This window comes from Diuraphis noxia, unplaced genomic scaffold, assembly GCF_037042655.1.
Source record: "Diuraphis noxia isolate RWA-SAM2 unplaced genomic scaffold, SU_Dnox_SAM2 contig0001, whole genome shotgun sequence".
NCBI classification, from domain to species: domain Eukaryota; kingdom Metazoa; phylum Arthropoda; class Insecta; order Hemiptera; family Aphididae; genus Diuraphis; species Diuraphis noxia.
The window spans coordinates 30,276,709-30,292,209 of NW_028301711.1; the positions used below are offsets into that span (position 1 = coordinate 30,276,709).

At 26.8% G+C, this 15,501-nt stretch overlaps 2 long non-coding RNA genes and 1 pseudogene across 3 annotated transcripts; all 3 read right to left on the reverse strand.

The window, feature by feature from the left end:
• Positions 1–146: 146 nt before the first annotated feature.
• Positions 147–8,362, reverse strand: LOC149060540 (uncharacterized). Its single transcript, XR_016189591.1, has 2 exons — positions 8,018–8,362; positions 147–628 (listed from the first exon to the last, which is right to left on the reverse strand). It is a non-coding gene; the product is annotated as an uncharacterized LOC149060540 (long non-coding RNA).
• Positions 8,363–11,170: 2,808 nt separating this feature from the next.
• LOC149060541 (uncharacterized) lies at positions 11,171–11,725 on the reverse strand. The gene is made up of 2 exons (XR_016189574.1): positions 11,602–11,725; positions 11,171–11,520 (listed from the first exon to the last, which is right to left on the reverse strand). It is a non-coding gene; the product is annotated as an uncharacterized LOC149060541 (long non-coding RNA).
• A 62-nt stretch (positions 11,726–11,787) lies between these two features.
• On the reverse strand, positions 11,788–13,528 carry LOC149060542 (uncharacterized; annotated as a pseudogene). The gene is made up of 7 exons (XR_016192111.1): positions 13,147–13,528; positions 12,853–13,074; positions 12,688–12,783; positions 12,506–12,616; positions 12,351–12,432; positions 12,043–12,290; positions 11,788–11,970 (listed from the first exon to the last, which is right to left on the reverse strand). The product of XR_016192111.1 is annotated as an uncharacterized LOC149060542 (transcript).
• Between the last annotated feature and the right edge of the window lie 1,973 nt (positions 13,529–15,501).

Consider the following 15,501-nt stretch of genomic DNA (forward strand, 5'->3'; position numbering starts at 1 on the left):
AAAAGAACAGCCAGTTATAATAAACCAGAGCTAATTCTTAATTTACCTTTTGATTGCAATACATTTTTCATTAATGCAGTAATTAAGTAAATTAAAGAAAATTAGAAAAATTAATGTTCTTTAACAAATAAAATATGAAAAAATAATAAGTTTAAACATCAACCATATTTAATGATGAACTGTTGAACAAATTGTTAAACTAAAAAGCACTTAAAAATAAATAATACATAACTTAAGTTCAATATAGGTACATGGTAATAACTTACAAAAATACAAAAATAAAAGTAATAATACAAAATTTTGCCAATAGGTAAAACTCATAAATATTCATGTAATGCAATGCCTAGGTGATTTAATTTTGGAAATAAGCATATAGATGTTCTGTTCCAAATCTTGTAGATTTTATCAATTCCACATAGTTATTTTCTCATAGAACTCAATAACCATCTGAGGATGTACTGTACTTATAATGGATGAATCAATAAAATAACTTTGTTCCATGTTCTCTGTTTTCCATTTTATTAGATACTTGAGTTTACCATTTGTTGTCTTTTCCACTCCTAGTATTGTACATACCCCATTATCATTACTTCTATGACTCATTTTTTTTTTACCAAAAGAAATTGTCCTGTAAAATTTTTCAAATGTTTCATTAGGATTTAATTTAAAACATAGATAACAAATAAAATATAAATACTAAAGTATGTGTCAGATTTTGTATCTGACGCTCAATGTTGATGTGTTAACATTAGTCTGATGACTTGCACCTGTTAATAAAATGTAGGTTGACTTATGGGAGAAGTAAATAACAAGTAGGTATTTTAATTTATGAAATGTACATAATAATAATATTATGTATCTTATGATAAATAACAATGATTAATAATAGTATTAGAATATAATTATGTGAAATTTATATTACACACACCATGTCACCATGACTACATATACTTGGGCTACTGCATTGAACGATTGCGCGTGCAACTTCCGGTACACCATTTTATGACATTGAATTTACCAAAATACCAATTCACTCTAGACCAGCGGTCCCCACTAAAATTAAATTGTACATTCTAAAATCTAAAATTCCAAGTCCAAGAAAAACGTGTCATTCCATTCATGAACTTTTCCTATAGTACCCTTTTTTGAACAAAATATTCTGTCTCATTTTATTATTATTATTCACTAAATTCAGTGAACCACAGTTGTTCATTTTTATATTGATCATTATTATCATAAAAAATGTAAAACAAAGTGTTATTATTTAACATTGTTTTGTGATCTCTTTTATAAACCATAATATATTGTAATTATTGTAAAAATATTTTATAAAGATTATACAAATTAAAATCAGCATGACAAAAAAAAAAAAATGTAAGAGGCTCGCAAGGTATTTTTAAAAATTTTTATTTGCCCCTTCTAAAATCTTAATGAGGACTGCTGCTCTAGACCCATTATTTTTACATGTATTCTTTTTTTGGGTAGGAGAACGCGTAAAGATGTTTACACATCAATAAACAATAATGTTATATATATAGTATTGTGTATTTGTGTTTCTCTTAGAACACAAATGTTAACATATTATAATTTAACTTAAAATTAATATATAAATAATGCCTATTCTTCTTATGAAGTGTAATACTTAAAAAAATACTATGTATTTTATTACTATTTATTTAGATGTTAAATATATATTATGTAGGTATAATAACTTTTTTTAACAGAAACCTAAAATTTAATTAGCGCTTAGAATTTACAATGGTAAAACGTAAAATCGCCATGGATAAAACTACTGAAAGAACTAAGGCACTATTTGTGGCAATGCATAAAAAACATTTATACTTAAGTTTTATTTTATCTACATTAATAATGTTATGCTTTTCGGCTTACAGGTACGACAACATCCATTAATCTGTTGAATTTAACGCGTATCATAGTATTATATCATATGTATAGGAGTAAATAGGGTATTGATTTGGGAGGGGGGGTAAGCCTCACCGGATTTATTCTCATATTAATGTAATTTTTGTAAAGAAAAAAGTAACAGCACTGAAGCCTAAATTGAATAGCAATAACTATAATCGCTTATTAATAATTAGTATGTGTTTTTTATTAATATATTTAGTGTTAATGTATGAAATTCCGTAATTCTATAGAATAACTAGTTATTTTATAGAATTACGGGTACTTTCAGTCATAGGCGTGCGCACGAGGGGGGCAGGGTGGGCAGCTGCCCCTCCTGCGGGCTAAATTTTATCTCCCAAATATAGTTTAAAAAAAAAACATTATAATTTAATTTTATATTACAATGAATACATTTTAAGCATTTATGGTGCACGATAATTTTGTGTTGTCAAAAGTCCAACTTTGTTAAAACCACAAGCGATACCGCGTTGATAATGTGTGTTAATAGATACGCGGTAATCACGGTCATGTTTATACCGTGGTGGTCAAGGTTTATAGATAATATTATCTATAAACCTTGCCGAAATCACGCCAATATATTCTATTATCAATTTTAATGTTCATTTGTTTTTAATTACGATAACGTGACTTTTTGATAGTATTAATCCAAGACCGTTGTATTAATATTTGATGTTTGATGAATTGGTGTTTGTCAAATTGTGAAACATGGACATTAGAAAATTCGATTAGAAAATAAAATACTGCCATTTCTAATATTGATTGAACTACCTAACTAATAACCAAAATAATATTCAATTATATATTATATAGTATATAACATACTATATAATTTATTATAGTATAATATTCACTACTGTATAATATAATAATATATAATAATGTGTAATATATTATACATTCTGCCCCCCCTGCCAGCAAGGTCTGCGCACGCCTATGCTTTCAGTTAATGTATTGAATGAATCCATAAATATATACTTCAACTAGTTACCTATTCTACATACCAACTAGATATTTTATAAACTAACAATAAGGGTTTAGTTAATGTATTTAAAACTATTATTGAATAATATAAAAGTTATAATTAAATTACAAATTAAATGTTATAGTATTAAGTCAAACAAGCCTCACAATATTATATAAAATATTAATATTAATTTATTTCACATCAATTTATTAGAATAATTATTAAAATCTTAATCAATTTACAAATTAAAAAATCAAATGTTAGTATATGTCAAACACACCTTACATTATTCTATAAAATATTAATATTAATTTTTTTTTCACGTCAATGTATTTGTATAATTTTTTTTTTTTAATTTACAATTTATTTATTAGTACAGGAACTTTTTGGGAACTTTTTGGGTGGCATTTAGAAATACAAAGTAAATTATTTTTTTAACGTATGCACCGTTTTGTGGTGCACTTTTGTTGGCATGTACATTTAAAAACCCTTGTGCATTACCAATTGATTGGGATTCGGATGCTTTTCGAAGGCAAATATCTGCTATATCTGGAACGTCATTAAGCGTTATAAACTTTTCTGTGCATAAATTAAATTGCGGTACACTGTCACACGAATAACTCTAGTCTATGCCAAATGGTGTGGTTCAGTGGTTCAATACTATCTTATCTTATTATTTTTATTAATAAAACAACAACGGTAACAAATTTAGTAGGTATGTTATCTAATCCAGTCCCGGACCCCGGTCATCTACCTAATGATATAAATTTCATACATTAACGAAAACCCAATCGGTATTTTATATATTAACTAGGTAGTAAAACTGTGTAATTACTGTAATTTATATATTAACGAACATATTTAGGAATTTTATAGAATAACTAGTTATTTAATAAAATAACGTATTACATACATTACCGCTAACATATTCATGAATATTACAAGGAGTATAAACAGCTACTTTAACGATCACGAGGGGCAATGATAAGAAATAATTCGCCTGTTTTTAGAATATATTAGTAGCTACTATATAGCTGGGCACTGGCAAGAGGGTATTTACCAGGGGTACAATGTTATACAAAAGGCGTAACTTCATTGAGTGGCATTCTCAATCCAAATATTATAATTTACAAAAATAAAAAGATTTTCGTTTATTTTTAGTGTGACTATATGAGGGGGCGCAAATTTGGTTTTCTGACAGGGGTGATACTGGTTCTTGCTACGCCCCTGTAATCACGCATCAATAGGTTTTATGCGTGTGTGTGTGTGTAAGTTACAATGACGAAAGGCGTTTCACAAAGGTACGTTTACATCAGAGCCTAACATGAACGAATGCAATCGAATGCTATCAAACATCGAATGAGGTCAAACGTATATCCGAACGCTTTAATCCGAATCCGACCACCCGTGAAATGAATGCTACCGAACGTGTTCGTTTTCGTTCGACTAAAATCAAACCACTGGACGAACGTTGTCTGAATGTTCGTTCGGTAACATTCGAATTCATTCGTTCGTGTTCGGGCTTTTAAGTAAACGCACATGAGGACGCTAGATTTCAATTTGCAGTCTCCGTCTTACAAGTGCATACCAAAATTACACTCAGTAAATAACGTTTAGCTCCGTTAGTTTAAATTAGTGTGAATCGACCTATTATGAAACTTGATGTAAATACATTATTTGTGTTTGTATGTGGGTTTTTATGATAGTCCAATTTTGTAGCAAGTTATGCGTAGGTATATAAAAAAGCGTAAATTAAAAATGCTCATAACTCATTTAAAAACAAGTTATCGTAAAAAATCTACATACAAACACTGATAATGTTCTTACCATTAAGTTTCATAATAAGTCAATTTACTCTAATTTTTAAACTAATGGAGTAAAAAGTAAAACGTGATCTGCTAAGCGTAAATTATCCATGTTACGCACTTGTAAGACGGAGACAGCAAATATGTGTGTATTGTGTTTTGTGTAACAACCTTCGCCGTGTCCTCTCCACAAGCGTGTGTAGACAGACTTTGCCCGCTGGAAGGGCCCACATTAAAAATATTTCAACCAATTACCAAAGATTCTTGTACTAATGACTACTAGAATATTTCAATATTAAATCGTAAATTTTATAAGTACCTATTTATTCAAATCAATATGCAAGTATAAAAATAATCTAGTATAGTATGGATCTCAGATATCTATGCATTTATTTTTAAAAAATCGGAGACCGCAGGAGGGGGATGACATACCCATATCATATTTTATTGTTATTTGATTTTGTATTCCACTTTCAAAATAAGCAAAAAAAATGTTGTACATTTAAATGATATTTAAATTGTTTTGAGACAATATTTAGACAAATCGATAATATGTCATTCCCTCAAAAATATTATTCTCAATCTTTTTTGTCATGAGTGATTTTACTTTAAGATAACTTAAAAATATTGAAAAAATGTTTTTACGTTAATGCGTTTTATCTATGTAGCATGTGGAAAAAAACAAATAGTGCGCTAGCATAATTGATAATAGGTCAATTCACTCTAATAATTCTAATAATATCAAAACTAACAGCACACTATTGAAACTGATGAACGAAAATATTTGCCATATCTTTGTGATTGAGACAACACATGCGGGAGTCCCGATAATAACAGATTATTAGCAGTAATCAGCTATTAACATTTTAAATGCAAGATTATTTTTTTCAAACACAAATAATGATACCACTATGGTAAATTAAAAAAATATTATAATAATGCAATGTTGATGGAATGTATTAAGAGGACGCCACACCCGCATGTGTTGTCTCCGTCATACAAGTGCGTAGCATAGCAAATTTTACGCTCAGCAGATCACGTTTATCTCCGTTAATTTAAAATTTAGAGTGAATTGACCTATTATAAAAGTTAAAGGCAAGATTATTACCGAGGGCATCTCATAGGCTTTTTATTATATTTTAATTTTAAACCGAGTTATGAGTATTTTTAGATATAAAAATAATTTTAAATTTTAAAATACTCATTATTTGCTTTAAAATTAAAATATAATAAAAAGCCTATGAGAAGCCCTCGGTAATAATCTTGCCTTTAATTTTTATAATAGGTCAATTCACTCTAAATTTTAAATTGAAGAAGATAAACGAGATTTGCTGAGCGTAAAATTTGGTATGCTACACACTTGTACGACGAAGAAAACACATGCGGGTGTGGCGTCATCTAAGTGTGGAGCGTCGATTAACCCGCAAGACAATATTATCTCCACTACGAAACTTTTGTATGCATTTATTTATAGATTTCAGTTTTATTGTTCATTTAGTTCGTTTTATCATTTATTATGAAATTAAAATTATTTTATTATCTACTATACGGTTCATTTTAAATAGTTGTCTTTAATATAATGTAGAATGTAGATAATGTAATCTAAAATTTAGTTGGTTCGTAAACGCAATAAAGGTTCCTATTATAATATATGTAATTAACTATATTTCGTACTTTTGATAATTGTAGATACCGACGTAGATATATATTTATTTAATCATTTTATCTTCATACGTTATACAAACACCACATGTCCACATACATTTTATTTAATAATTTAAAACATTTAAAATCTTGCTGTAGGTATATATTTAATCATTGTTTGATTATTCGCACCCCCCTCGATCCCAAAAAAATGAGAAGCAATTGATCGATATGACCACATCCGAGAATATATAGTACTCGGCATTCGGGCATTATAATATTATATTATAACTTAAGTCTTAAGTGCCTACCTCACTACCTGACCAAGTGTATCAAGGTCAAAGCTTACAGTTGCTTAAAATACTTTAAATGTTCTAATATAAAAAAAACATTGATAAAGTCGTACTATTGTAATTTAAAAGTTATCATTTTCTATGCTCATTATGATATCAAAAATATTTAGATTACATTTAAGCTACTCGTATTCATGTGAATTTGAAAAAAAATTTTTATAGATGATAGAAATTATCATGCTAGACCAAAAAGCTTGTAATTAAAACAAGAACCTAAATCAAAATACATTTTTATTTTATAATTGTTCGATTTTCAAACTTTTGATAAACATCGTAAAAACTAAAAATCATACACTTTTAAATTGATCTTAAGTTGAAAATTGAAATATTTATAGTTAATTAAAATTTGGATACAGTAGAACCTCATTAATCCAGACAATCCAGTCACATGTTTAACAATATGAAAACGCTTGGTTCGACTCGCAGACTAAAATAAACACGAAATCGTTCAAGTGCAAATTCATTATTATAATATTGGATATTTAACGAACAAACGATCTTTGTTATTTAGTCGAGTTTTAACAAGTAATGTTTGTTATGCCGTAAGACTTATCATTAATTTCGATATTGTAATTTATTATTTACAATAATAAAACAAATACGCAATTTAATTTTCAAAAATATTTCGATTAATATTAAGCAATTGACCACTTATAAGATGACGTCATAACCACATGACGTGTTATATATTCTATATGTTTCCAATGTAATAGTGTTGGTACTGTTGATAGCTTAAATATTAGGGTGGATTAATTTATCATATAAATCAAAGGCAGGTCAATTAACTGTTTTCTTTTGTTGGATTTATTTTTATTACTATATTTTATTTTTAAATGAGTTATGAGAAGTTTTAAATATTATTTTACGAGCTACCACGAGAGAATAAACACTACACAGGTGAACTAGGTAATAGGTACCTACTGCAAATTATTCACTTGATATAATTAATTTGATACGGTTTAAGAATTAACTATTAAGGTTCAGACTTGGGGGAGGGCTAGAGAACCCTATCCTTCGATTCAGTAAACATACTGGCATACTGCATACCTACAGAATCAAAACAAACACTTTATTTTTATGAATAAACCAAATCTTACAAAATGGTTTAGTATATAATAATTTTTGATTCAGTATTTAATAAATATTCTGTGATCACATAATAGTAAATAAAATCTTTAATAACACTATAATACTATATAGTAATTCAATAAACTGTCATTTTACTTTGCCTAAAAATTATGATATTTGAAAAATTATTTCCAACACTTCAAAGTAATAAAATAAAATGTTCCCATGATGTATTTGCTAATATTTATAAATCTTACCTTAAGTTGTCCATGTCAAATTCAAAAATTAAATTTTACAACAATAACACAATACTGTTCAAGTACCAACTGTATTAATTATATCAAAGTATAAAAAATAAAACATTTAGTAGCTTAATATTTTATAGATAATAATATTGTAATTATTGATTTAAAAAACCTTTTTATTAATTTTTCCTTTTAAACTATTATAATAATATGTTTAAATAAACCACTATATAAATTAAAGAATAATATACTATTAGATTTGGTAAGTATTAACAGCGGTACTAGTCAAAAAATTAGTTTTCAACTAAATAGTAAATAAGCAGTAAGCCACTAGACAATATTCAACAACACCTAGAAAAAAAAACGATCAGCGCTCTGGGTGTTTTTAAAACATACTATTACAGTGTAATCGTTTTACTAATAAATTAAGGTGTATACACGCTTTTTATTATACTTGTTTATATTCTGAGAAGGGAGGATTGAACAGTAAGTTCTTCCAAAATATAATATTCCTGATAATATCTTGGAAGAACATTGTTGCCAACATAATATGTTAATGTTCATACGGCGCGATTCAGTTATCCCAATCATGATAAGAACTATATAAAAACACAGTACCAACCTTGAAAATAAAAATCCCGGAGTATTCTATTTTCTATACCTTCAATTAGCAAGGCTGGGCATTAACGAGTTAAAAAGTTAATTTAACTTTAACTTTTTAACATAACTAATTACTTTTATATTTTATTTAACTTAACTAATAACTTACTATATGCAGTTTTTTTTAGGCTGTTAATATTTTTAATTGTGTTGCCAACATGTTTTTAAAATGTTTTATATTATTATAAAAATTAATTTAAACATATTAATTGTTCGTCAAATAAATTGTAATTAAATGTTAATAATAGTGTAAAAATTGAATAGTTATTTATAGGATGGAGGCTATGGTGATGGAGGTGGACCGATTTGGTGTCTTAGGTAATTTGCATTGGCTTGACCCATGCTTCTGAGACATTTTAATATGTCATTGTCTTCGTTAAGCTGCTCAATTGATCGTCTTATTAGCGCTGTGTTTACAGCTGCACGTTCGCCTCTAGAAGTTTGATCCCGAATCTAAACAAGAAATATAATCGATAAGATTGATTATAATGTTATTTAGTTTTAATCTAATGGTTGTCTTTAAGGCTTACTGTAAGATTTCTTCTTGCTTGAAGCATCTCCACATAATACTGGTTTTCCAAAATTTTCAGTTTCTCTATATAGTGTACACATTGAATTTTTCTATGAAATTAAAAATAAATTTATTTTTTTATAGATTATTACGTATAAAATCCCAGATGTTTGGATGCATAATGCATCCCAAAAAACTTGAGAAGTTGGTTGTGGAAAGATTCCAAATAATTATTTGTTCTTATTTCGCTGGCAAATACAGTAATTAATTCAGGTCCAACTTGAACCAACCAAAAATTTTGTACGTAACTGTTAATTATTATATTTAAACATTTTTTTAATTTCATATAGGTACGATAAGTTTCATGTTAAAATTAAGCGTTCAATAAATATAGCATATTATAGTATAATATAGTATACTATATATTATATACCCAATTAAAAATGTTTCCATGCGTTGGTAGATTTCAATATTTTGATGTGCATATTCTAAAATTGCCCTAAAACCATCATCTATACAAACATTTGGACACTTTCATCTCTTCTGTTAGCTGGTAAATGAAGCAATGCTAAAACCTAAATCACAAACATTATATATTTTATATTCAATTTATTTAATTTATATAGGTATAAATATTTCATTACCATGCGCAATATTTGGGCAGCTATACCCACATAGCAAATGAACGTCCATAGTATGTACTTAAATTGTCCTACTAGGATAGTCAGGATTATCCTCAGGACTGCCAAAGGATATCCATAGAATGTCCAGATGTGCTTTTTTTATCCTTTGGACGTCTAGCAAAGATGAACTGAGAATATACTTCCAAGATACCAAATGAATGTCCTTAGTAGGTACTTAAATGGTCCTAGTAGGACGGACAGAACTATCCTCAGGACTGCCAGAGGATATCCTTAGAATGTCCAGATGTGTTTTTTTTTATCCTTTGGACATCTAGCAAGGATGAACTGAGAATATACTTCCCAGATAGTAAATGAACGTCAATAGTATGTACCTAATTGTCCTACTAGGATAGTCAGGATCATCCTCAGGACTGTCAGAGGATATCCTTAGAATTTCCAGATGTTCTTTCTTTTTTTTTGATGACTTGGAAGGATGAACTGAGAATATATTTAACACAAAATTAAGAACTTTTTAGTATAAGTACCTTTGTATTTTATAGAAAAAGTACACATAACAACATTAGTATTATGTAACTGAAGAAAAAAAAAATTTAATTAAAAATGTTACTATAAGACTATGACAGTATTAATAATACAATAAAATAACATATATTTGATTATTATAAAAATACACAAGTCTTATAATTATCACATAATCAAAGTATATATTTCCAAAGGATAATAAATATTTAAATAATGGTAATATGAATTCATAAATTAAAAAAAAATAATTATAGTTCTTTATAAAGTCAGATAAATATGTTTAAAAAATAAAAATAATCTTTTTAGATATTATGGTAACTGATGAAAAAAAGTATTTAAATACAAATTTTACTATGACAGTAATAGTTATACAATAAAATAACATATAATTGATTAGTAGGGTTCGGATTTGAAGGCAAATGCCTTTCTTTTATTTATCATAATAGAAAAATAATTTTTATACAAAAATGTGTTTCATTTAATTTCTTAGACGATGGATGCATTTTTTTTGCCATTTTTTGCCTTTTTACTTATAAATGCCTTTTTGCCTTTTTTTTACCTTTTGTACTTATAAATACCTATTTTGTGTTTAATTTTTTCAGTTGATTTTATAATTTTATACACAACTTGCGTATTATCGCTACAAATGGGTTTTATTATTGGCAATATTTATCGATATCGTCTTATCGAGTATTTGGTATGGCCATAAAATTACCCGTTCACCTATTTAAAGATATGTTCGTAATGCGTAGATTTAAGATTGTTCGTCAGTCCGCCCGCATGTGTCGATCGCAATAATTGTCGTTCAATAATTTTTCCACACGTTTATTTTTTTTTATTTTGTAGTTTATTTATGAATTGCCTTTTTATATAAATTAAATGCCTTTTTTTACATTTTAAATGCTTTTTTTATTGATTATATTGCCTTCAAATCCGAACCCTGTTGATAAGTATAAAAATACACAAGTCTTACAATTATCACATATAGGTAGTCGAAGTATATATTGCCAAAGGATAATAAATATTTAAATTATGGTAATATGAATGCATAAATTAAAAAAAAAAAAATTATAGTTCAGAATAAACAATCAGATAAACATTTTTAAAACAAATTTAATAATAGATCACATTTATATAGTTTATAATTCACAACCGCATATCAACTTTTAATTTTGTTCCTAAAAAAAATATTAATAATATTAATTGAAATTTCAACAATAATTAATGATCATATAAACTTTTATAATTATTTAACTTACATTTTCTATTACATGGAGATTTTGTTTTGAAAATATTTCATTTGCATGATGTAACCAACTTTGTATTGGTTCTTGTAATTTTTTTTATTGTAACTTTAGGACTGCTTTTCAATACAACTTCTAAAAATAAAATGTTTTGGGACAAAAAACATATTAAATTACAAAAGTATTTAATATAAGCTTTTATTATATGTTTTGTGTGAGCCAACTTTCTAAAATTGCATATAATTTTAACGAAGCAAACACTAATTTAGAAGTTTTTCCAAAAAGTGTCATTTTTGTTGCCAGTTCATTGGTTAATAGAAATCTCATAAGACTAAAAATGCTTTGTTTGTGATCACTTGATATAAGTTTTGACATTTTTTTAGTCTATGAAATCAATACATTTAATTATAGTTATTGATAGGTAGTTAAATATAAATAAAAGCAATTTATTAATACCAAATAATTGTTTGCATTGTCAGTGGTCAGCTTTTCTTCAATTTCAAATAAACTAGTTTCATTCCCAATAGGGAATTGTAAAATTAATTTATCAAGTTTTAAATCATTTTCTGGATGGTTGTCAAAAATAAGTTGTTTTAGAAGTTGGTTATTAGCATTTACAGATTTCTTTATAATTGAAATGTCACTTTTAAGTTGAGCAATAGATTTAATTAACCATATTTGAGTTTCGTGACTGTTAAATGGTCCTAAAATAAAATATAATTGTTTTTATACCTGATTATTAAAATGTATTTAGGAATATTTACCATCATTGTTGAAATTATTTTTGCAAATCGTTAACTTCTGCTACTGGCATTAAATCTGATGTGTCATCATTATTTTCAGAACCTTATAAAATTATGATAATATAAATCACAAGTTAAATAAAAATTATCAATTGAAATTAAAATAATTAAAATACCTGCTGGTTCAATTTCAAAGGGTAATTGATTAATATTGAGATCAATATCTTCAAATAAATTTGGAGACAACAAAGACAACTGTGAAACATTGAGTTCCAAGTTTTGACATCCTAAAAACATCACAAGAATGATTTAACTTATAACCATTAAACACAACTTGGATAAATTATAAATATACTACTTGAATCACTTGAGGTACTGGGTAAAGGTGAAATTGAAGCATAATTAATTTGACATTTTTTAATTTTTTGGCATGGTGTAACGACTGTCACTGACTCTATAATAGTTAAATATTGAAATTAAATAACTGTAACATCATTAATAACTACTCAAAATTGTATGTTACCCGAATTAAATAAACATTTTTGAGATGAAACAACAGGAGAACATAATTGCTTTTCATAAATAGGTTTCTGGATGGATTTATATTTTTTTTTTACCTTTGAATAGTTTTGACATTTCTGTAGTATCATATTTATAAAACATTTTTTTTTTTAACTACCTGAATTAAACAAACGCTTTTTCTCACTATTATGTTTCTGAGTAGATGTATACATTTCTTCTTTTGCTAAATAAAATTATTTTAGTTTATTAAAAATCAAATTATTATTTTAATTTTATGATTCATGTATATAATTACCAGGTGGATTTGGAAATGGAGGAATATTATTACCAAGATTATTACTTATTGGATCAGAATTTTCATCAAATTCATCACTATCACTAAATGATTTTGCAGCATAAACTTTGCGCATTTTCAATGCAGTACTAGAGTAACTTTCAAAATCCGACCTATACTCTGCTTTACTTAATATTTCTTTAGCTTTAACAAAATCGTCGAGAAACGAATCGTCCAATTAATATATCAAATGCATGTCAGACCTGTTTTTTTAAATATCTTTTTAATATTATAAACGTCCCAAGTAGTTGTAGGTGTATTTGGAATTTCCATTGATATACAACAGCGTGGTCATACAATTTGAAGCTTTTGTAATTTGGAAAGAAACTTGATTTTTCATTAATTAACCAATTACTTGGAATAATTTCAAATTTGTAATCCATCGTCAAATTCAACAACTAAAAATCTAAAAATTTACATATTAATAATTTGTATATCATATATAAGTTTTATTTAAAATTTGTACCATTATATTATTATTAAATATTAAAATGTAGGTGCCTTGATTATTGTTAAGGTAACCATAATTATGTAGGTACCTATAATTAATATTTAGAAAAATTTACGTATCTGGTATATCATCACTATCAGAATGTAAAAGAGGAAAAACTACAAACTTATTTATATTCCAAGGAAGTCTATAACGAAAACATTTTTTTTGCACCTGACAAATGGACCAAGTACTTATTGATGACAATTTACCTACTACATAATTACCAAGTAATGATGATGGACAAGGAGTTTTATAAAGATCATCTTGCTCCAAAAAATGTTTTCCTTTTAAGCCAAATCATTTAGAATTTATATCAAACAGAAATTCCTTAATTAAAATAATTTCACCAGTTTTTAATATACAACAGTTATTTTTTGAGTTATTCGATATTAATGTAAATCCATTGAAATTTAAATAATTATTTTTGTTATTACAAGGTATAGCACTATTCATCTTTTTTATATTCCCAAACAATCCAATATTTTGTCGTTCTACATATCGCCAACTAATTTGTTGTAACGGTTTATCACTTTTACGAATCATTTATTTCAATTGCTGCGTAAAATTTTCGAATTTGAAAGCACTAAATTGGCCAAGTGTTCCATGATATTTAACATCATCTGCCAAGTGTAAGAGTCCATGAATATTATGAATATTGAATACCATATAAAACTTCAAAAGAAATAACAAAGTGTCTTAAGAACTCTTCAGCATAGTTTATACATTTTAAATGTAATTCATAGGATGATAAAATAGATATAGCTACATGTAATGATAAAAAATGATTATAAACATCTTTAGAAACAATATCTTTAAGAACAACAGGGCCACTGTAAAGGAGAAATTGTCTAAATTCTGTGGTTTTCCATTGTTTATAAACCATAAATGATCGAGGCTTTCTTTGAAATTCTAGAGGCAAAAATTTACTTACATGTTTCAAAAGCCTATCAGTCATCAGAAATAAGACATAATTTTCTAACCAGAAGTCTAACACTCAAACGATCAGTTGTCCATAGTTTAAATAGTTTTTTTACTACACCTAAGCATACGAGATGCATATAATCTAATGGAACTTGTGCTACTAGATCAAAATTTGTAATGTCAATTATAGGGCATTCACCTAAATGATATTCTTCATCAGAATAATTTCGAAAGTCATTATCATTTCGAAGTTTAGCAACTATTGGAGGAAAACATACTCCTTTATTATGATATTCTCCTTCAATACAACATTTAGTGCAGCTATAATACCCACTATGCCCTTTGACATTTAAAATAAATGAGTTTGCTGGTGTGTCAGCGGTTAAAATTCTAATTTTAAGCATTATTTTTTTATTTTCAAACTAAAAACCATTTTGAATCAAAGATTTTGCTTCAGTATTAAAATCAGCCATAAAACTTATTGCACATTTTGGCTTAGTACTTTCAGTACTATGAAAAGCACCAATTAAAAATATAAAATTAATTTTGACCTAAAATTGACCATAAATTATTTGATGATGATTTAGACTGTGGTAGACCATCAACACCAATAATTATTTCAATTTCATTATTATTTGGTAAAAAATTATTTTATTTTTTTTGTAAATATTGATTTAAACCATTTTCTAAGCCAAAATGACGACAAATTCCAGAATACCTATTGTATTTACATAATAGATCATATGAAGATGTTAAGTTTGTAATGTTTGTTAACAGATTGTTTTTTTACTGCAAATTAATACTATATTAAATAATAAAGAATTTATTCAATATAATATATTATGTATAACAATCAACTTCCTATTATAAATTTTTAAAATAAAAGGAGTAAACAGGTATGT